We start from the raw sequence: 22,216 nt of genomic DNA, 5'->3' as shown, positions 1-22,216 counted from the left end.
GGACCCACCGGAAGTGCCTCCTTATTACGCACAAAAAATGAATACCCCTGCTAGCTGGGACCCACCTTGGTGGGAGGCTGACTTGTGGGCCTACTAAGTTGACGGGGACGGAGGGCTTTGTCAACTTAGTCAATATATACGATTCTAGCTCAAGTGACCGTATGATGTACATCCAACGACCGTAGTGCTTCTTCAACCTCTGGTCTTCTTGCTCCAGCCGCCCAAAGCAGCGTCGGTCGTGCCGCATGCTCCTGCCTCCCGTGGCCAGATGTGCTGCCGCGGAGGCCTCACCGCCCCCTACTATTCCCACTGCTGGCCAGGACCTATGGCGACGACAGCCTCACACCGCAGTCGAACGAGTGAACCCTCGTACTCCTCTCCGTGCGGGCTTCCACTGCCGCATCTTCCCCGGCTCCGTGTCATCACCTTCCTAGGTCTCACCGTCGTCCACCACCCTGGTGGTCTCGGCGCGGCGTGGTCAACGTGGTCAAGGAACGACTTCCATCAGACGTGGACTGTACGTGGAGAGGCTGACAGCTGGGTCCATGCTGCAGCAAGGAAGTGCCACCTTATTACGCGGAAAATAATGATTCCTCCACCTGACAGCTGGGACCCACCGGACGGGCCACTGTATTTCGCGAAAAAAACGTTTCCCCCTGACTGCTGGGACCCACCAGCTACATCTTCGCACGCAAGGAAGTGCGTCCGGGCAAAAAAGTGATTCGCCCCCCTGACTGCTGGGACCCACCAGCTACATCTTCCTACGCAAGGAAGTGCATCCGGGCAAAAAAAACCATTCGCCCCCCTGACTGCTGGGACCCACCAGCTACATCTTCGCATGCAAGGATGTGCTTGATAGTTGGGACCCACCTGGTCGAAGCGTACGTAGCGTTGTCATTCTGGTCGCGAACATGTACGCACATATATACTGGTGGATGTAGAGGCGCGCATGTCGGCGTTCTGGGAACGAGGGTCCCCAGACTTGCCTGCCTGCGGCCTGCGGCGTGGCTCAAGTGGGGGCCCAACGCGGCCCATCTTCATCAACTCGAGCTCAAGACCCTCGTGAGGGGCCAAGCCTCGCGGGGCTGACGACCGGAAGCTTCCTCAAAGGCAGCCTCCTTAGGAAAGCTCGCGAGGAGGCGGAGAGATCAAGGCAGGGGTACCTCGCGAGGACCACGTGACGCAAGCCATGACGATCGAGACCAGGCGGGTACCAGGCGGGCGCCAGCCTGCGCGGTGTCCTTGTTTCCTCTTTGGTGCAAAGGGGGCAAGCACATGCAAAGGCATCAAGCAAAGGTTACCATTCCGGTGCAACGAGACCAAGACCAGCAGAGCGGCAGGACGGAGGTCACCGTGGAGCCCAAGACGGCATCATCGCCAGTACTTTTGGCAGCCGAAGACCGCCTTTGGTCAGGATAACTTGTACTAGATGTTCCCCTTCAAAATGGCCAATTGTTGGCGCCCTTCCCGCTCATTATTTGGGGAGAGGCCCAGGGCCTCTATAAATAGAGCTAGCCACCACAGAGTAGAGGAAATCCAGACAAAGATCGATCGATCCACCGATCGAGAGAGAGGGACGGCTAGAAATCTGGTAGAGCCCTAGCAGAGAGAGAGGCGACTGAACTCACACTAGCAATTCATCGCACCAGCTCAAGAACACCTCTCGCGAGGCTGTTCTTCCTTTGTATTGTTCATCATCATCGCCTGAGGCAATCCACCACACCACACACTGGAGTAGGGTATTACACCACATCGGTGGCCCGAACCAGTATAAACCTCATGTCCAATGTGTTGTTCGTTGTTTCTAGCTTAGATCACGCTAGGAGATTGAACGTAGATTGGTAGGGGGGAGATCTCCGCGCGCACCCTAGTGTTCGAACCTCAAGGGTCAGCCGGAAGCCGAAATCCGACAGCGCACGCGTCGTAGTAGAGGCGCGCACGTAGCATGTACACGTATGTACAGCGGCCAGGGTGCAAGAAAGAAAATACGGCCACGTATGTGTACATACGGGCCGGGTCTCAAACGCCTACTCGCGCATACATACGGCGAGGGCTCATGTACATGGCTAGGTCAGAACGGAGAAACAGCATCGTCGTCGTATTCATGGGGAGGCAACGGAATGCGTCGTGTTCATGGGGAGGCAACGGAATGCATCGTGTTCATTGGGAGGCAACGGAATGCGTCATGTTCATCGGGAGGCAACGGAACGCGTGGGAGCCAATCGGCTGGGTCGGAACGGAATGCGTGGTCGTGTTCATCGGGAGGGCTTGGACGGAACAGGCGATGGAAACAAGGCCTGGCGTACCGCAGAACGGAGGAAACGGACCTCCTACGGTCGAAAGGGGGGTCCTGTTGATCGAGAGGGGTGTGGTGTACCGCAAAATGGAGGAAACGGACCTCCTACGGTCGAAACGGGGGTCCTGTTGATCGGGAGGGGTGTGGCGTACCGCAAAATGGACGAAACGGACCTCCTATGGTCGAAACGGGGGTCCTGTTCACCGGGAGAGGTGTGGCGTGCCGCAAAACGGGACTCCACGGGATACTGTTCATCTCCACCGTCGACCTCCTCCAGCCTCCACGGGCTACCATCAACCTCCTCCAGCCTCCACGGGCTCCTGTTCATCCAGCCTCCACCGCGCGCTACTCCACCGGCTACTGTTCAACCACCCCTCCACCGTCTACTGTACATCCAGCCCTCCACACCACGGGGTCCTGTTCATCCAGAGGCAACGCCACCGCTCACTGTTCATCCAACCCCCCCCCCCCCCCCGCAACGCTCGCTGTTCATCCAATCGACCGACTTCAGTTAGCAGCAGTAGCGAAGGAATCGCTTGATCGGTTTCAGTTAACAGCCATCGATCGATCGCTCGGGTTCAGTAACACGTAGTTTGCAGTGCAATCGCTCGGGTTCAGTTAGAGCCCAACTCCTCGCTCGGGTTCAGTAACACGTAGTTTGCAGTGCAATCGCTCGGGTTCAGTTAGAGCCCAACTCCTCGCTCGGGTTCAGTTAGAGGCAAAGCCTCGCACACACGCGCGTACCTATACGAGAGAAACGCGCATCGCTCGGCCCCCAACCTCCCACTGTAACCGGGAACTCCCCGAAATTTTCCTCGCCCTCGCTTCTACCACGGTTTTTTCCGTCATGGACGGCCAAAAGAATGTCATGCAGCTGCGTCTCCGGCCCGCCCAGGATGAAAAGCCCATTTTCTGTCATGATTTTTGTCATAGAAGTAGGAGCCCGCCACATCTATGATGATACCGGGTTTTCTCACAATTATCGTCATAGAAGTGTCATATGTATGAAAGAAAAAAAAATCGTTCGGCCCAAAATGTCATGGATGTGTCTTTTTTTTGTAGTGCTAATGCCTCCAATGACATGATGCAAATTAATTGTGTTACAAATGGTACTCCTGCTGTTTTCCCCAGTATGATAAGTAAGTTTCTCCTTTACCCTGCTGAGTGTCTTGGTGTCCCCACGGTCCCATGCCCTTAAACCAACTCTTTAGCTGCTGTTGATTTACTATATCTGGTAAACAAGTAGTGCCAGCAATAAAGTAATCCCATATTTGACGAATGTCATTGTTGATCATAATGCTTTCAGTAACATGAAGCATTGCTGACGCTTTAAAATTTCTACTGTCCTTGCGTGATTGCCATGAACATAATTAAGATGCTTCTTTTCAGTTTGTGTATGTTTCGTATATTCTTATTGACTAGCAATTGTTTACATTATATCTTTTTGTGCAGATAGGGATATCCATTTCAGCTTGTTGCTATTGTGATCTTTTGGTGAACTGCACAAAACACTTTTTTTGGAATGAGAGTCTTGTGCAGCTCAACTAAAATGTCACGTGGGCAACATCTCTTAATTTTGGTGGAACTGCACAAAATGGTGATTGGAGTTTCCAAAATCTCCGTTAAATTCTGCTGGTAATCTCATGCAACATTTTATTAGCCTTTGCAAGATGAGCCGTCACTGTCACCACAGTGGCACTTTATTTTAGTGGAATTGCACAAAAGGATAAGCAAATTATAGTTGCACCTTGCATGAGCCGGACAACCAACCTTAATGTTCCTCAATTTTAGTGCAACTACTAAAGAAGAACCTGCCAGCTCACTAGAGCAAGTACTTCTTGCTAGCTGAATGATGCAATCTTTGCTTCATTTCAGGTGAACTGCAAAAAAAAGGTGCATGAATTGAATCATGGAACTCCAGGCAGGCCTCATCCGAGTGGAGCTTCAGGTTGAGTTCTAGGAGTGCCACTATTATAGTAATCATGCTCTTCTTATCTATGTTGTGCAAACAAGAATACTCAACTACAGATGTTGTGACTGTCAAGAGCATTCGCTAAGTTCTTGGGATGTATGGCACGGCTAGCCAAGATCGATTTAATCCCGATATTCACTTTATCAAAAGGCTCTAATGGGCTGGTTCTGAATCTTTCAAGATGGGAGTCAATGAGATGTGTTGGTTCTGAATCTTTGTTGTACTTATTATTTGAATCTTATTTGTTGGTTATGAATCTTTCAAGATGGGACATCAATGAGATGTGTAGGCATCTTTGTTGTACTTATTATTTGGATCTTATTTGTTAGTTCTGAATCTTGCAAGTTGGTAAACACGGCATGATGATTGAGATGACAACAACCATAACAAACAGTTCAAACTTGGTAGTATTATCTATGTGAAAGTGCGACAAATGTGCTGATCGTGTGCGTCTTGAGAATAATAATTCTAATTGTTGTGCATGTTGATCCTGTGGCACTGATAGAACGAGCCAATGCATTGCTTGTTTTAAGTATAAATTTCTATTAAAGCTAATTAAATTTAAGTAAAGTGACCACTAACTCTTGTTATTACAGTACCAATACAGACCCGCTCGTGAACCGACGTGTGGCCAGAGTAGGTTTCTTGATGGAGGCTTTTGAATGCGCCGAGGCTCCATCTTCTGTAGGGCATGCAACGGGCGAGGGAGTGGTAGTAACAGTTGTCGCCTGTACACACTCAGTTTACTGTTGAATCTAGTTCCCCAAGAGCTGAAAAACGAACTGCTGTTGCCACCTACACACTCGTTCACTTGAAGAGACTCCAATGGCAATCCGAGGGGTGAGCCTGCTTGATATGGACTTCAGCAAGGAGTTCCCCTTTGAGTTCGCCACTCAGTCCTATTGCTGCACCAAGTTGAATGTGATGTACACCAACGATCCAAACTCGGTGAAGCTATGCCTCGCCGAGTTCAAGTTGTACCTACAGGATGAGAAAGCACAAGGTCATAGCACTAGACCTTGTGCCCGTCCATTCGTCTCCTGACAGGGACCAGCGGATCGCTGTCGCCCAGGTATGTGTGCGGGAGGAGGTTCTCGTCTACCACTGCTGTAGGGCCATCAGAGGTTCTGGAGCATTCGCCTATTTTGTCGGCAGCGCCGACTGCACCTTCGCTATGGTGGAGAGAAGGAAGAACACGATGATTCGGCCATCTGGTGCAAAAAGCTTGTCGACATCCAGAAGCAATACAAGATCATCGGCAATGGGCAGGAGAAGCACTCTGTGGTTGACCTCGCCGAGACCATCATCGACCCCTGATACACCAACATGAAAGAAGGAAATGATACAAAAGGACCTAAACACGTGGGAGGTACCTCTGAATCTAGCCTACATAACCTACACGGCCAAAGACGCATACGCATGCTATGACATGTACAGGCGGATCTTGGACATGACGGCGTGTCTGCTTCCCGTAATCGACGAGTACACGGACAGCCGCAGTGTCATGATCAAGCGTGCCAGTAAGGTCTAGATGTTGTACTTTATCTGTTTATAAGCACCTTTATCATCTGAGTGTTTCATGCATTAGCCTATGTGTCGTAATTATCTATTTTGTCCAAAATATTTCGTTTAAGAACCAATTAACCTGTTTGCTTTTTTAGTGGCTATTTGCTTATGTATGTAACTAGTTAACTCGTTCATATAAAAAAACTAGTTCACTCGGCTGCCGTGCTTTGAATCTCCTTCCTCCCAACATATTCCCCTTCTCAGGTGGACCCAGCAGGTCTCATACATAGACATATGGGACCAACCACCTATCCATTTGTATTTCTTTATTTTGTTCAATCTTTCGTCCTTTTCCTATACAACGGCTGGCCATCATAGCCTATGGCGTTGGCTAGGCCATCCCTCTACTCCCACACATTGTCTGGCGGCGGCAGCTCCACCAGCCCACCCTGCACCCGAACAAGTCAACCCTCATACTCCCCTCCGTTTGCGTCTTCCCCCGCTCCGGTTCGTTCGGTCCGAGGTCTCGACGTTGTCCTCCCCTTGGTGCTCTTGCCGTGGAGCCGCCGTTTGTCGTTCCCAACATTATCAGCAAAACAAGAGGAATCGGGAGACAACTGTTCGTCGAGAGGCTAACAGTCCTGGGCCCACCAGGTCCATGTCCTAGGTTTTGTTGTTTAACATGGGAAGCCCATGACATGTTTCAACATTTTTTGGATCCAGCAGGTATCAAGCGGCCTCTGGGCCTCCCAACCTAGCTTGTCTATAACATCAGCAGCCCAAGTTATGTTTGTTTTTTCAAGATGACGCACGACTCAGTTATATTTTTCTATAAGAATGCAAAACTGAACCTATGTTTTCTATAAGAATGCAAAACTAAACATATATTTATATCTTATTTTATTATATATATATATAATAGAAACAACATAAGGTTCCATTAAACCTGTTGTTCGTCCAACCATTTTATAGACCTTCCAACTTCCTTTAGTTTTCATTTTAACTAATCCTATATCTGAATTTTCTCTCACTTTCTTTTTCGATGTAAACTAAGTTTACTCCCAGTACTTTTCCCAAGAAACCAACTCAACTGTCCCACGTCTAGCCTAAAAAATAATAATACCCCACGTCCTATTAACTCATCAAATTAAAGTGATATTTTATTTCGTAAATTGAAAGTTCTTACAAAATAATAATAATATTTTTTTATATATAACTTGGCAAGTTAACTCCTAGTTATTGCGTACATAAGCTTGCAAAGATTTTACTGACCAATGCAGTAATAGACGTGCAATCATGTGTTTATGTTTTTATAACATTTCTTCGTCCAGCCCAACATGATATTTTCACCCAGCCTAGCAAGTCCGCGGATTTCGAGAAAAATGCAAATGGGCTTTAATTTCTACCATATATATAAACGGGCTGCATAGATGCTACATCATTGTTTCACCCAGCCCATGAAATGGACTAAAAAATGGACTAGCTGACATGTGGGCCGGTAGGTTGAAGCCTAAGCAAGGTGTTGGATTTACATCCAACGGCTGGCATTCTTCTTCGATCTCTCGTCTTCTTCCCCCAGTGCTGCCGGGACCGCCTGCTCCAGCCTCCGGCATCCAGCGGCGTTGTTTTGCGCGCCTCAGCGAAACGCTACCCCGCCGACGGCCAGGCCATCCCTCCACTCCGCACCTCATGTTATTCTCTACCGAGTGTAGGCCCACCCTGCACCTGAACCTGTCAATTTTCCCGCTCCTCTCCGTCTGCGACTCCACTGCCGCGTCTTCCCCATCTTCGGGTCGTTCCAGTCCGGGGCCTCACCGTCGTCCACCGCCTCGCTGCACTCGGCACGGCGTGGTCAACAAACAGGAGTCATCGAAAGAGGACTGTACGTGGAAAGCCTAACGGCTGGGACCCACGAGGTCCATGGTTGCACGTAAGGAAAGTTCCTCCTTATTAAGCTGTTTCATCCCCCTGACAGCTGGGACCCATTGGCTGTATGTTCGCACGGAAGGAAGTGCCTCCTTGTTATGCAAAAAAAACCATTCCTCCCGATGATAGCTGGGGCCCGGCAGATTTGGTGGCTGACTTGTGGGCCTACTAAGCAGACGTGTACGTAGGGCTTTATCAACTTAATCAAGAAATGATTCTAGCAGCTGCACCATTGGATGTTAATCCAACAACCATGCTCCTTCTTCAACCTCTGTTCTTGCTCCTGTCTCCCATGGGCGGCAGTGCTACCGCGCACCCGAACCAGTCAAGTTTCCCACTCCTCTCCATCTGCGACTCCACGGCCGCGTCTTCCCCATCTCCGGGTCGTTCCAGTCTGGGGCCTCGTCGTCGTCCATCGGCCATGGTGCACTCGTCACGGTGTGGTCAACATGGTCAACAAACAAGAGTCATCGGAAGATGACTGTACGTGAGAGGCTGACAGTGGGGACACACCACGCCCATGGACGCATGCATGCAACTGCATCCTTTTTACCCTAAAAAAATAATGTTTTCTCCCCCTCACTGCTGGGACCCACCAGCTACATCTTCGCACGCAAGGAAGTGCGTCCATATTACGGGGAAAAAAATGATTCGCCCCGCTGACTGTTGGGACCCAGCAGCTACATCTTCGCATGCAAGGAAGTGCCTGACAGTCGGGACCCACCCGATCGAAGCGTATGTAGCGTTGTCATTCTGGTCGCGAACATGTACGCACATACGATTGGTCTGTCTGCAGGCTGCAGCGATGAACCGTGGCCGTGTAAGGAAGGGCATGTGTCGTAGTAGAGGCCAGCACGTAGCATGTATATGTACGTACAGTGGCCAGGGTGCAAGAAAGTAAATACGGCCACGTATGTACATACGGGCGAGGTCTCAAATGCCTACTCGCGCATACGTATGGCCAGGGCTCGTGTACATGGCTGGGTCGGAACAGAGCAGCTGCGCCATCGTCGTGATCATGGGGAGGCAACCGGCTGGGTCAGAACGGAATGCGTCGTCGTGTTCATCGAGAGTCAACCAGCTTGGACGAAACAACCGATGGAAATGAGGCTTGGCGTACCGCAGAACAGAGGAAACAGCCTTGTGTTCGACCGGCCATGCTGGAAAGGGGATCCTGTTCATCGGGAGGAGTCTGGCGTACCGCCAAACAGAGGAAACGGACCTCCTACGATGGAAACGGGGTCCTGTTGATCGGGAGGGGTGTGGTGGACCACAAAACGGAGGAAACAGACTTGTGTTGGAGCGCTACGGTTGAAATGGGGGTCCTGTTCATCGGGAGGGGTGTGGCGTACCGCAAAATGGGACTCCATGGGGTACTGTTCATCTCCACCGTCGACCTCCTCCAGCCTCCACGGGCTACTGTTCATCCACCATCGACCTCCTCCAGCCTCCACCTGTGACTGTTCATCCATGGGCTCCTGTTCATCCAGCCTCCACCGCGCGCTCCTCCACCGGCTACTGTTCAACCAGCCCTCTCCACTGGGTCCTGTTCATCCAGCCCTCCATGGGCTACTATTCATCCAACCCTCCATCGGCTACTGTTCAACCAGCCCTCCACCGGCTACTGTTCAACCAGCCCTCCACAGGGTCCTATTCATCCAGCCCTCCACGGGGTCCTGTTCATCCACCGGCTCGATCGATCAGGGTACTGTTCATCCAGCGGTAACAGCCTCTACTACCACAAGGTCTTGTTCATCCAACCCCCCACCGAGAACTGTTCATCCAAACCCCCTCAACAACACTCACTATTCATCAAGGGAAGGAGGCAGCAGTGTTCGATTGGCTTCAGTTAGCAGCAGTGGCGAAGGAATCACTCAGATTCAGTTAACAACAAGGGATCAATCAGTCGCTCGGGTTCAGTAACGCATAGCCTGCAGTGCAATCGCTCGATTTCAATTAGAGCCCAACGCCTCGCTTGGGTTCAATGATAGCCCAACACCTCGCTCGGATTCAATGATAGCCCAACGACTTGCACACACGTGCATACGTACGAGAGAAACACGCATCGCTCGCCCCCCGACCACCCACCGTAACCGGGAACTCCCTGATATTTTCCTCGCCCTCACGTCTACCATGGTTTTTTCCGTCATGGACAGCCCAAAGAATGTCATGCAGCTGCATCTCCAGTCCACCCAGGACGAAAAGACCATTTTCTGTCATGATTTTTTGTCATAGAAGTAGGACCCCACCACATCTATGATGATACCGGGTTTTGTCACAATTATCGTCATAAGTATGACATAATTTTTTTTCGTTCGGCCCAAAATGTCACGGATGTGTCTTTTTTTTGTAGTGATGTGGCAGAATCTGGTGGAATGTAGACGATATCCAATGGCCAGTAGTGCTCGGATTTGCCATCTCTGTACCATCGGATTGGCTTCATCCAACGAGCAACTTCCAAAGTTATTCGCACACTATATAGGTGTATAGATGTATGGATATATATAGATGTGTCCCATGCTAGACAAAATAAAGTTTGAGCGCATGCGTGGGATGACCCCCCCCCCTGCCGCCGCCTCGAAGTTGGGAAACTGACATCGTACGTATTGAACCAGGCTTGGAGTCCGGTACGTTGTTCGGTTTGTAATGTAGTTGGTGGCCCATCGAAGTTGTGCATTTGGGATTTAAACACATCCGACACCATAGTACCCATACATATTTTCGGGCCGCATGCAGTGTATACGGGATCTTCTAATCGACCACCTCCCTTGTGCGGTTTTTTGTGACGACACGGATATCTGTGGGCTCCCCGAGTGTATATATATATCATCCCTTCGACCGATAATGAGGGGTATGTGTTGGCCATGAATGGATTCCTCCTAGTTCGTGTTAGGGCCGATCACCATCAAATGTCAGTCAACCAAATCTCGAGCTCATGTGTTGTCAGGATTCCCTCCCAGATGCTCAGATTGCTGGGTTTGACCTACATCAAACCCTGCGTATCTCGTCCTTAGCTACCTTGCCTTCATGGTTGTTGTCTGTATCGAGAGGTAGGTACCACATCTAAATTGTTCATTATTCTATATTGAAAAAACACATCACCCCTTCCCAACGTACATCATTTTGGGCCGCATGCAAGAGGTGCTGGTTTTGTGGTCCCTCTTGTGCATTTTTTATGATGGTTCAATCTATTGGCCCAAGCGGTTTATCGACAACAACAACTGTCATTTGACAAAACGATAGATTCATTGGTCCGTCTTATGGTAGGTCATGGCACATTGCATGTATGACCAAAGTATTGATCATTACATGCATCCGCCCCACTGACACGAAGTTGGAGGTTGTGGGCCAAGCATCCTAGCTTGGTACGACATTATGTCATTTTATATATCCTAGCTAGGTGGTTGTTAGGGTGCTTTCGGGTTTGCGAGGCAGGTGCCACCAAAGTTATGCATTGTGTATTTAAAGTTTTAAACATCCCCAATATTCGTACAGATATTTGGCCACTTCCAGGTGGTTCTTGAATTCTGGCCCCTCTCATTGATCTTCAACGATGCGCCCAATCGTGGGCCCGTGGTGTCAAAGTTGTGCATTGGAATTTTGAACACCACAGACCACCCTTTTCACTCATATATATATATATATATTTGGGCCACATGCTGGTCTAGCTGTCTTTTGACCCTCTCTAACATTATTTTGTGCTGCAAAGACTCTGATGACCCTCAACGGACACGGGGTATAATATCTTAACCATGTGCGATACAAGTGCGATGTGAATCACCACGCCCATGCAAGCGCGAGCAAATTAAGGTGGAGGTACTGGCTCAACCGTGTGCTATGCAAGTGCGCTGAAATCAACACGACCGCGCAAGCGAGCAAATTAAGGTGGAGGTACTGGCTCAACCATCTGCGATTCAAGTGCGCTAAAATCACCACGATCGCGCAAGCGCGAGCAAAGGGTGGAGGTACTGGCTTAACCGTGTGCGATGCAAGTGCGCTGTAAAACCACCACCTGTGCAAGCTAAAGGCGGGTAAGTTTATTTGGAAATTAGGATGAACTGTGTGCAATAGACCAGCTAGCTAGAAATATAAAAAACAAACTACCCGCCTTAAGCATTGCAAAAATCGGCGGATCCGTGCCACTTTTTCTTATTATCATACATGCTTATTGTTATTGGACCGTGCACAATCTTTTGCACTCCCGCCCCGCATCAATTCCTTTACCCAAATTTTAGTAGCCGCCGTACTTCAACCATCGCCCACATTCCTGTAGCATCGACCTTATAGTAGAATTGCAGTAGCCGAGGCATTTGAACCATCGCCCTCCCTCGTCGACCACCATCTCCACCCACAATTACTAAAATTATCAGTAGTCGTGGCGTATCTTCAAAGACCAACCCCCCTCCACAGTCGCCCACCCCCCTCCCCCCTCGAACCCTAGCTTGCGGCGGCTGCCGGTGCCGCCGCCAACCCCTGCCGGTCTACCCATTCCTCCTAGCTTAGATAATAAAGTTCAGGTTACCCAACGATTCCCATACCGTCGCCCCACTCCCCCTGAGTTTTCAGATGAGGCCTGCGGTGTCCCTCCCTGCCAGATCCACATCCCCTGCTCCAGGATGTCGCAGCCTAAGCTTTACCATGTATCCCGAGGAGCCCGACGAGCGTTCGGACAAGAAGAGGTTTATCATGGCCTCTCCGGTGGATGTTGACCGCCGTTCGCCCCGACCTGTCGATCCCGGAGCAACACGTCGCCGCGGAACCCAGCGAAGATGTTGACTACGTTGCCATGCCAAAGGCTTGATGTCAGCGGGCTAGCGTATTACTGTATCTCAGAAAAGCTGGCTACGACATCAAGCTCGTCCACACCGATGGCTTCACGCGGGCCATGTCACAGGTTAAGTGGTCCATCCCCAACCCCTCTGGTTCAACCACCTTCGATCTCTTCGATGACCCTGCCGCTGATCTCCTCCGCCAAGCGGTCAAGGATTTGCGAGCTTTATATGCCATCGAGCCCATTTTGTCATTTCTGAAGGACACGTTCTACAGCGGCGGCTTGGGATCCTCAATTGCCAACTCAAATCTCATCAACCACGACCACGAGGAGGGCACCCACGAAGGTTCTTCCAAGGTGAAACAACCCATCTGTGACATCAGAGAGCACACCATGGGTCTGTGCTCTTCCAAGTGGAAGGATCCCGTTGAGGGAGTCCTGGACTAAGGGGTCCTCGGGCGTCCGGCCTGTTATTTATGGGCCAGATTGAAGGGCTGTGAGGATATGAAGACCGAAGACTGTACCCGTGTCCGGATGAGACTCTCCTTGGTGTGGAAGGCAAGCTTGGTGAACAACTATGAAGATTCCATCTTATGTAACCGAATCTATGTAACCCTAGATCCCCCGGTGTCTATATAAACCAGAGGGTGTAGTCCGGAAAGGATATACTCAATACCGTAGTCATACAGGCTAGACTTCTAGGGTTTAGCCATTACGATCTCGTGGTAGATCAAGTCTTGTAATACTCATATTCATCAAGATCAATCAAGGAGGAAGTAGGGTATTACCTCCATAGAGAGGGCCCAAACCTGGATAAACATGATGTCCCTTGTCTCCTATTACCATCAACCATAGACGCACAGTTCGGGACCCCAACCCGAGATCCGCCGGTTTTGACACCAACATTGGTGCTTTCATTGAGAGTTCCTCTGTGATGTCGCTGAAAAGTTTGATGGCCCCTTCAATCCTCAATAATAACGCTGTCTGCGAAGAAACTTTCCTTCCCGGGCAGATCTTTGTGTTCGGCGGCTTCACACTGCGGGCCAACTCGTTTGGCCATTTGGAGCAGATCGAAAGCTACGCCCCTGGCCATCAGTTCAGATTCGGGAGCTTGAACTACGTCGCGGACATCCGTGGAGACTTGATCTTCGCTGGATTCGATACCGCGGTGGCCGCTCCCGGTCACCCCCATGATCATGACCTAAATCTATCATCGGGCCGCATCCAAGAGATCGCTCCTGTAACCGCTCTGGCTCTAGAGCCGGAGCAGGCCGTGCCATTCAAAGACGGGAGGATTAACCCCACCTCGGAGGCCGCAGATTCCATGGCGTTGGAGCCGCACATTGACCTGGTCTCACACGATGCCTATGCCACCGGAACGCCGGACTCGTCTCCGGCCGTAGGTTCCGAACCGCGCGAGCCCGCGAACGCCGAGCTTGATCGTTATCGATCTTCAAATTTAGCACCGTAGACATCTCCCAGCAGTCGCCTTTGGGCGATGTGCTAAACTCATTAAAAAACCTATCCTTGGCGAAGGACTCTCAACCGAACTATATCCCGCTCGAACTAGGGGCTATCGGTGGAGAATTGTGCTCCCCACTCACCACCCACTTCATAGCCACAGTCGAGGATTCGACTGCTTGATTACGACTCTGAGAAAATTGACGGCATGGACAATGATGCTGATGACAATGAAGACCCCGTTGATTCAACTAATGAACAAGATGAACGAGAAGATAGGCAGGTTAGACCTGCTAAAGAGGCCACACATGAAGATTCAGAGGACGACAATTACCTTCCGCTCTCTGAGGATGGGGTGGGCCTCGGCACTGAGGATTTCATCGTGCCTGAGGAACCTCGTGAGCAGGAGCACTTTAAGCGCCAACTAATAGCCACTGCAAGGAGCCTGAAAAAGAAGCAGCAGCAGCTTCAAGTTGACCAAGATCTGCTCAATGATAGATGGACCGAAGTCCTAGCCGCCGAAGAATACGGCCTTAGTGGACCAGCCAAAAGCTACCCGAAGCATAGATTGATATCCCAGGGCGACGATGAGGCGCTGGAGCCAGTACCATCATCGCACAATGCGGCAAGTCGACCACAACTGGGCCCAGGTAAAGCGGAAACTCAAGCCGAACACCAGACCGTCAACAAGACTTGGGTAGCAAAGCAGAACACTCAAGAGCGATCTACAGATCGCAAGGACATACCTCGACACATGATGACGACCACCTATTCGGACATGACAAACCTAGCCACACCCAGGCTAAAAACCACAAATGGACTATGTCGGAGATACACCGCAGTGTGGCCCATCATAGAGGCGCCGCACACCCTCTTTGCTTCACAAATGAAGTAATGGAGCATGAATTCCCAGACGGTTTCAAACCCATGAATATCGAATCATACGATGGAACAACGGATCCCGCGGAATGGATCGAGGACTTCCTCCTACATATCCACATGGCCCGCGGAGACGACCTTCATGCCATCAAATACCTACCACTAAAACTCAAAGGACCAGCTCGGTACTGGTTAAACAGTCTGCCGGAAAATTCTATCTGCAGCTGGGAGGATTTGGAGGACGCCTTTTGCAACAACTTCCAAGGAACATATGTCCGGCCACCGGACGCCGATGACTTAAGTAACGTTGTCCAGCAGCCCGGAGAGTCAGACAAGAAGCTCTGGACCAGGTTCCTAGTTAAAAAGAACCAAATCATCGACTGTCCGGATGCGGAGGCCCTTGCGGACTTTAAACATAGTGTCCGGGATGAATGGCTTGCACCCCACCTCGGTCAAGAAGGAACTAGATCCATGACAACCCTTACCGCTCTAATGACCCGCTTTTGCGCGGGAGAAGACAGCTGGCTCGCTCATAGAAGCAATAGAGCCAGCGACTCGGGCACTTCCGAAATCCAAGACGGCAATGGCAAGCCACGACGAAGCATACACAATAGTCGCAATGATAATGAAAGATCACGCAACACAGCGGTCAACGCCGGATTTAGCAATCCCAAGCCCGGTCAATGGAAAAAGCCATTGAAGGCAAACAGAGAAGGACCATCCAAACTAGACAGGATATTGGACTGGCCCTGCCAGATTCATGGCCACCCTAATAAACCAGCTAATCACACCAACAGAAGCTGTTGGGTCCTCAAGCAGGCCGGAAGGCTCAACACCGGACACAATGGAAATGGGCCACCAGGCAATAGGGACAACGGAGCAGCTCACCAGCTAAATACCGGAGGGCAGAAGCAATTTCCCCCTAAAGATCGATCAAATCTGGAAAAAAATAGCATTTCGGCTTCTGCCGCCCATCTCGTATACTCGTTAAAACTATACCGCGCATACATAATTACGCACTCAAGATACCATGGGCATTGACGGAAACACAATACGGACAAGTCTGCAGGCACTCTGGTAACATTCTTTATCCGCTTTCCTATTTTCTTTTGTTTCATTATCTCTTAAAAGCAGGTGGCACAAAGGGGAAACACCTACGTCCGATCCCATAGGAGTTCGGATCCGTACACTCACCTACGAGGCTACTCCCTTCAAGGATTCCCCTCGTGGAGGACAGGCAGCGCAGACGTGCGACAGGAGGTCCAAAATAACTTTTTGTAGACTGCATTCTCTTTTCGATCCTGTAACATGCCTTTTTCCTCTGCCTTCAACCCAGGGAATATCAAATTGTCGGGGTCGTGGCCCCTATGTATATCAAGTAACCATCAGCATATCACTCAGGTCCTAGTTCAAATTATCCGAATTAATCACCCGCGTCTTTTCGCAAAATGAATACGCCTCCTATGGTTGTTTCGTAGATATACCCCGGCTTAACGCGCCAGGGGCTCGGTACGGGAACAAATGACCTGCCAACAAAGTTCGAACAACTTTTACAACGTACTTCAGCGTCGCGAGTTTGGCCTTATATGAATCAACTCCGAATCATGTCTTGGGTCAATAGTTGGGTTGCCCGGCTCCTGTGCTTGCTACCCTACGTTCCTCTCTATCGGCTAGGGTAGTAATGGGAGAACTACTGCGATTGTGCTACCAGTTCACCCGGTGACGCACCTCAGTAGAGAAAGCCGAAAACTGACTATCATGATGCGGCGAGAGCTGGTCAACCACTCAATGACTTATTGGAATCTCTAGCGATTCCTCCGTGTCACACGAAGGACCTCTTTTTCGGTCAATTATGTAAATGCATCGTATGAGTAAGCCGCATACAAACTAGGGGCTATGTCGTAGACCCACCGTAAAACTCCTATGGCTAAGTGAAAGTGTTAACGCCCTATATTCTGGTTGCCTGGTTTGCCGCATTGACACCTCCTTCACGGACCAAGACGTTGGGTTAAGAGTGATCAGATGCTTTTTCGAACACCCTTGTACTTCTTACAAGGGGGCTGAAGCCGATGACTGGAAAACTTTCAGATTACATTAAAACGGCCACACATGAGGAACACAAGCTTTTGAGCAAAATATAAAAATAGATTTACTATAAATTGTCTCATACAATTCTCATACACTTCACTCGAACATTATGTCTTTCGAGCATTGACCCTCTATCAAGTGGGCGGCTACAAGGACGTCTTTAAAATAATGCTCCGGTTTGTGGCGGTCCTTGCCCTTGGGTGGACTCTTCACCGCAACGTCGATGGCCTTCATATTCCCCCAGAACGTCTTGACTCGGGCAAAAGCCATCCGTGCACCTTCGATACACACCAATCGCTTCACAGCGTCGATACGAGGCCCTGCGTCAACAAGCTGATGCACAAGCCGAACTAACTGTTCGGAACATGCTCAGTTAGCCATAATCAGATTATGACGTTCTTCATGGCAGCACCGGATATCCTATGAAGCTCGGCCCACTGAGACATCTGCTCATTCAGCAACAGGGGGCGCTTCGAGGCGCCGAATTGTGACCAGAAAATCTTCTTCATTGCATACCCGTCTCTCGCCTGATAATACCGCGCCGCATCGGAAGAACTCTTCGGCAAGTCTAAAAACATGGCCGGAGAACTCCACAATTGGTTTAGCTGAGCATATTTCGGATCGCCGAACATAGCCTGTAGCAAAAATGGCTTACCAGCTGCAATCTCCCCAGCTTGCCGGATCTCCTCACGGACTGCTCTGGATTCAGACCACGCTTCTCTCGCCTCTCGTAGGGCCTTGTCAATTTAAGCCGTTTTGGCTTCATTCTCCTTCTCAAGGAGTTCACACCGGCTAGCAGCACTTTTTAGCTTGAGCGCCATCATCGATATCTTCTCCTCGTCTTGACGCCGAGCAGCTCGTTCGGCTTTTAACTCAGCCGATGCCTTCTCGGCAGCCGCATTACTACACTGGTCCTGCTCCTTGGCCCGGGCTAGCTCCGCCCGAAGAATTTCAACGGCGGCAGCCCCATCTGCAGCCAGGCACAACTTTAAGCGTCATTCTTATATCACAAAAATGCATGTGCAGGGACTGCTCTGAATACATACCTTGCGACTCGTCAAGACGCATATTGATTAACGTAATGTCATCCCCGGCTACATCAAGGCTCCATTGCAGCTCGGCAATATCTGCAGTCTGGGAAGTAGCCAATGGGGAAGCAACTTGTGTTCAAAGTTAATCAGATTAGTCCTCGTATATTTCTTTTGATCCTCCGTTTGCTTCCTATGGGAAGCCAACCTGAGTCTCAGGGGCTACTGTCTATACACACATGTATTTTCTAAATAAAACACAATTGCACATATTACAGTACAAACCTCGAAGCCTCTCAGCAGAGTCGCAAAGGCCTCATTCAATCCGCTCTTTGCTGATAGGACCTTTTTAACCACCGTACCCATCAAGGTATGATGTTCCTCTAAAACGGACGCCTGTCGCAGCATGTTCGTCAAGATATCTGGCGCCTCTGGGTCTCTGGAGGCAGCCGCAGGAGTACGGTCACCCTCTGAACGGATCCTTTTATTTGTATCCGGCTGCATTCCAGATTGTTCGGGGTCTTCATAGTTGTTCCCCAGGCCCTGTGCCGCCGAAGTACCACCTTCGTGTAGCGTCTTCGTCATCCCTGGCACCACTTGTTGGTCGGGGGAGACCCTCCGCAATGACACCTCAAGGTCGTCTACCCTATTGGACGGAGAAGCCGGTGGGGGCGTCGCGCTTTCCATCATCTCTGGGAGAAGGTCCCCCAAGGAAGAGGATTGTTGAATGGGACTATGTGCTGAGCTGCAAAAAAATCTATATTCCAGGCATCATAAGAAAAGAACGGGATAGGTTTAAAACAGCATTGTTCACCTACGATTTGGCCGGAGGCTTGTCCTCGTCATGAGATTGCGCTTCGACGTCCTCCAGGCCCGGGCCGCCCCCAGAGGCATCTTTCCTCGCTTAGGAGCCTGCTTCTCCCAATCCTCGGAGGCGGCCCTCTTCTTCCTGGGAGGGAAGGAGATAGCGTCCCCTTCACTTTTGTCTTCGGATGAGGGGATTTTTATTCCTCCGGACACAAAGTCCGAGGTTCCCTGGGAATAGAGGCCATCCTTGGTCCTCCTGCCCTCCGCCTCGTCCTCCTTCTCTGGCATCTGGTATGGTGTTGGGGCTAACATCCTTGTTAGGACAGGATTCGCTGGACCCTCGGGCAGAGGGGCCGAACACATAATCAGTTCCGCCTTCTTTATCCAGCCCTGGAAAAAGATAGCTTGCTCAGTACCGTATTACTGTAGGTATTACCACAAAGTATTCGAAAGCCAAGTGCTTACCGGGGTATCCGGACGATTACAGTTAAGGCCAGCGTCCTCAGCAGTATCCGGCCAATGTTTCCGCTTCCCAAAAAATAACTTCCACATCCCTTCGTGTGTGGCGCCAAAGAAGTGTTGGAGGGTTTGTGGTCCTTCTGGATTGAACTCCCACATGCGGCGAGGCCTACGCTGGCAGGGCAGGATTCGGCAAACTAACATCACCTGGATCAGACTGACGAGATCGATATCTCTCCCGAGGAGGGTTCGGATGTGGCTTTGTAAGGTCCGCACTTCATCCACTAATCCCTAGTCTAGCCCCTTGTTGACCCATGACGTGAGCCATAACAGTGGGCTGGGACGGAAGGTGGGGGCAGCTGCCCATTTAGCACTGCGAGGCTCTGTAATATAAAACCACTCCCGCTGCCAGTAATTGGAAGCCTCGGAAAAAAAACCTTTTGGCCAGGGAGTGTTGGCGAGTTGGCTGATTGTAGCACCGCCGCACTCCGCATGTTCCCCGTCGACTACCTTCGGCTTCAAACTAATGGTTTTGAGCCATAAGCCGAAGTGTGGGGGAATTCGAAGGAATCGCATGTAATGATAAACGCCGCGACATGGAGGATAGAGTCCGTAATAAAACATTAGCCATCGGACAAAGGGGTGAAGAGCAAACCCTAACCCCCGGAGGAAGTGGGAGACGAATACCACCCTCTCACCGGATCTGGGGGTCGGGATAACTTGTCCTTGAGCAGGAAGCCGGTGGTGGATTTGTGCGGTCAGATATCTGGCCGCCCGAAGCTTTGTGATATCCTCCTCTGTAACGGAGGAAGCCACCCATCAGCCTTGGGAGCTAGATCCGAACATGATGGGAAGTGAGGGAGTCCTGGATTAGGGGGTGTCCGGATGGCCGGACTATACCTTCAGCCGGACTCCTGGACTATGAAGATACAAGATTGAAGACTTTGTCCCGTGTCCGGAAGGGACTTTCCTTGGCGTGGAAGGCAAGCTTGGCGATACGGATATGCAGATCTCCTACCATTGTAACCGACTTTGTGTAACCCTAACCCTCTCCGGTGTCTATATAAACCGGAGGGTTTTAGTCCGTAGGACAACATACACAACAACAATCATACCATAGGCTAGCTTATAGGGTTTAGCCTCTCTGATCCCATGGTAGATCTACTCTTGTACTACCCATATCATCAATATTAATCAAGCAGGACGTAGGTTTTACCTCCATCGAGAGGGCCCGAACCTGGGTAAAACTTCGTGTCCCTTGCCTCCTGTTACCATCCGGCCTAGACGCATAGTTCGGGACCCCCTACCCGAGATCCGCCGGTTTTGACACCAACATTGGTGCTTTCATTGAGAGTTCCTCTATGTCGTCACCGTCAGGCTTGATGGCTCCTACGATCACCAATAACGATGCAGTCCAGGGTGAGACCTTCCTCCCCGGACAGATCTTCGTCTTTGGCGGCTTCGCACTGCGGGCCAATTCACTTGGCCATCTGGAGCAGATCGAAAGCTACACCCCTGGCCGTTAGGTCAGATTTGGAAGTTTAAACTACACGGCTGACATCCGCGGGGACTTGATCTTCAACAGATTCGAGCCACTGCCGAGCGCGCCGCACTGTCCCGACGAGCATGATCTAGCTCTTCTGTCGAACAGTGCCCTGGAGGCCGCACCCGCATCGGCTTTGACCCTTAATTCAGAGCCAATTGCGCCGATCGAGGATAGGTGGTTGGACGCTGCCTTGGGGGCTGCGATCCCAACGGCGATCGAGCCGAACACCAGCCCCGCACTCTGCGAGACTCATGACTCCAAGGAGCAGGACTCCGAACCCTCCGCGCCCCTGCCAATCGAATCCGATTGGGCGCCGATCATGGAGTTTACTGCCGCAGACATCTTTCAGCACTCGCCTTTCAGCGATATTCTGAAGACGGTGAAGTCTCTCTCTCTTTATTAGGAGAGCCCTGGCCAGACTACGTCAGCAAGGTTGGGGTACGGATGATGAAGAAATTCAAAGCCCACCCACCACCCACTTTGTAGCCACTATCGACGATTTAACCGACATGCTCGACTTCGACTCCGAAGACATCGACGGTATGGACGCCGATGAAGGAGACGATGAAGAACCGGTGCCTATTAGGCCCTGGAAAAGCCACCTCGTCATATTACATATACATGGTGGACACCCCAAAAGAAGGAGATAGCGATGGAACAGCAGAGGATGACCCCTCCAAGAAACAGCCTAAGCGCCGGCGTCAGCGGCGCCGCTCAAAATCCCGCCAAAACAAATACGGTGATTCCAGCACGGGAAATAATGATACTCCGGAAAGTGCCGAAGAAAACCCCCTCTAGCAAGATTTAGCATAGGAGAATGGAGAAACCAGCCCTCATGAGAGAGCGGCAGACAGAGAGGTCGAGGACGATAACTATATGCCTCCCTCCAAAGACGAGGCAAGCCTCGACGATGACGAATTCGTCGTGCCAGAGGATCCCGTCGAGCAAGAGCGTTTTCAACGCAGGCTTATGGCCACGGTAAGAAGCCTCAAGAAAAAACAGCAACAGCTTAGAGCTGGTCAAGATTTGCTAGTCGACAGATGGACTGAAGTCCTTGCCGCCGAAGAGCATAAACTCGAACGCCCCTCCAAGAGCTACCCAAAGTGCAGGTTGCTACCCCGATTAGAGGAGGAAGCACTTAAACCTACATCACCTGCACTCGATACGGCCAATCGGCCACCCCGTGGCCGCGACAAAGAGGCCTCTCGGCCCTCCACTCAAGCCGCACCCCGTACCAAGGCACGGGAAAATGCGCCGGACCTGCAAGATATGTTGGAGGACAAGGCAAGGCAAACAAGATCGATCTACGGATCGCGTGGGCGCCCCACGGCTCGAGACGGTAACCGTCAAGCCGGCCACAAATTCGGCAGGGCCGAACACAATAGACAAAGCTCATTGGAGCTACGTCGTGATATAGCCCAGTACAGAGGCGCCACACACCCACTATGCTTCACAGACGAAATAATGGATCATCAAA

This window comes from Triticum urartu, chromosome 1A (genome assembly GCF_056163025.1).
Source record: "Triticum urartu cultivar PI428250 chromosome 1A, HENAU_Tu73, whole genome shotgun sequence".
In the NCBI taxonomy this organism is placed as follows: Eukaryota; Viridiplantae; Streptophyta; class Magnoliopsida; order Poales; family Poaceae; genus Triticum; species Triticum urartu.
The sequence above is the reverse complement of the archived record's forward strand: the minus strand, read 5'-3'. Positions refer to the sequence as shown.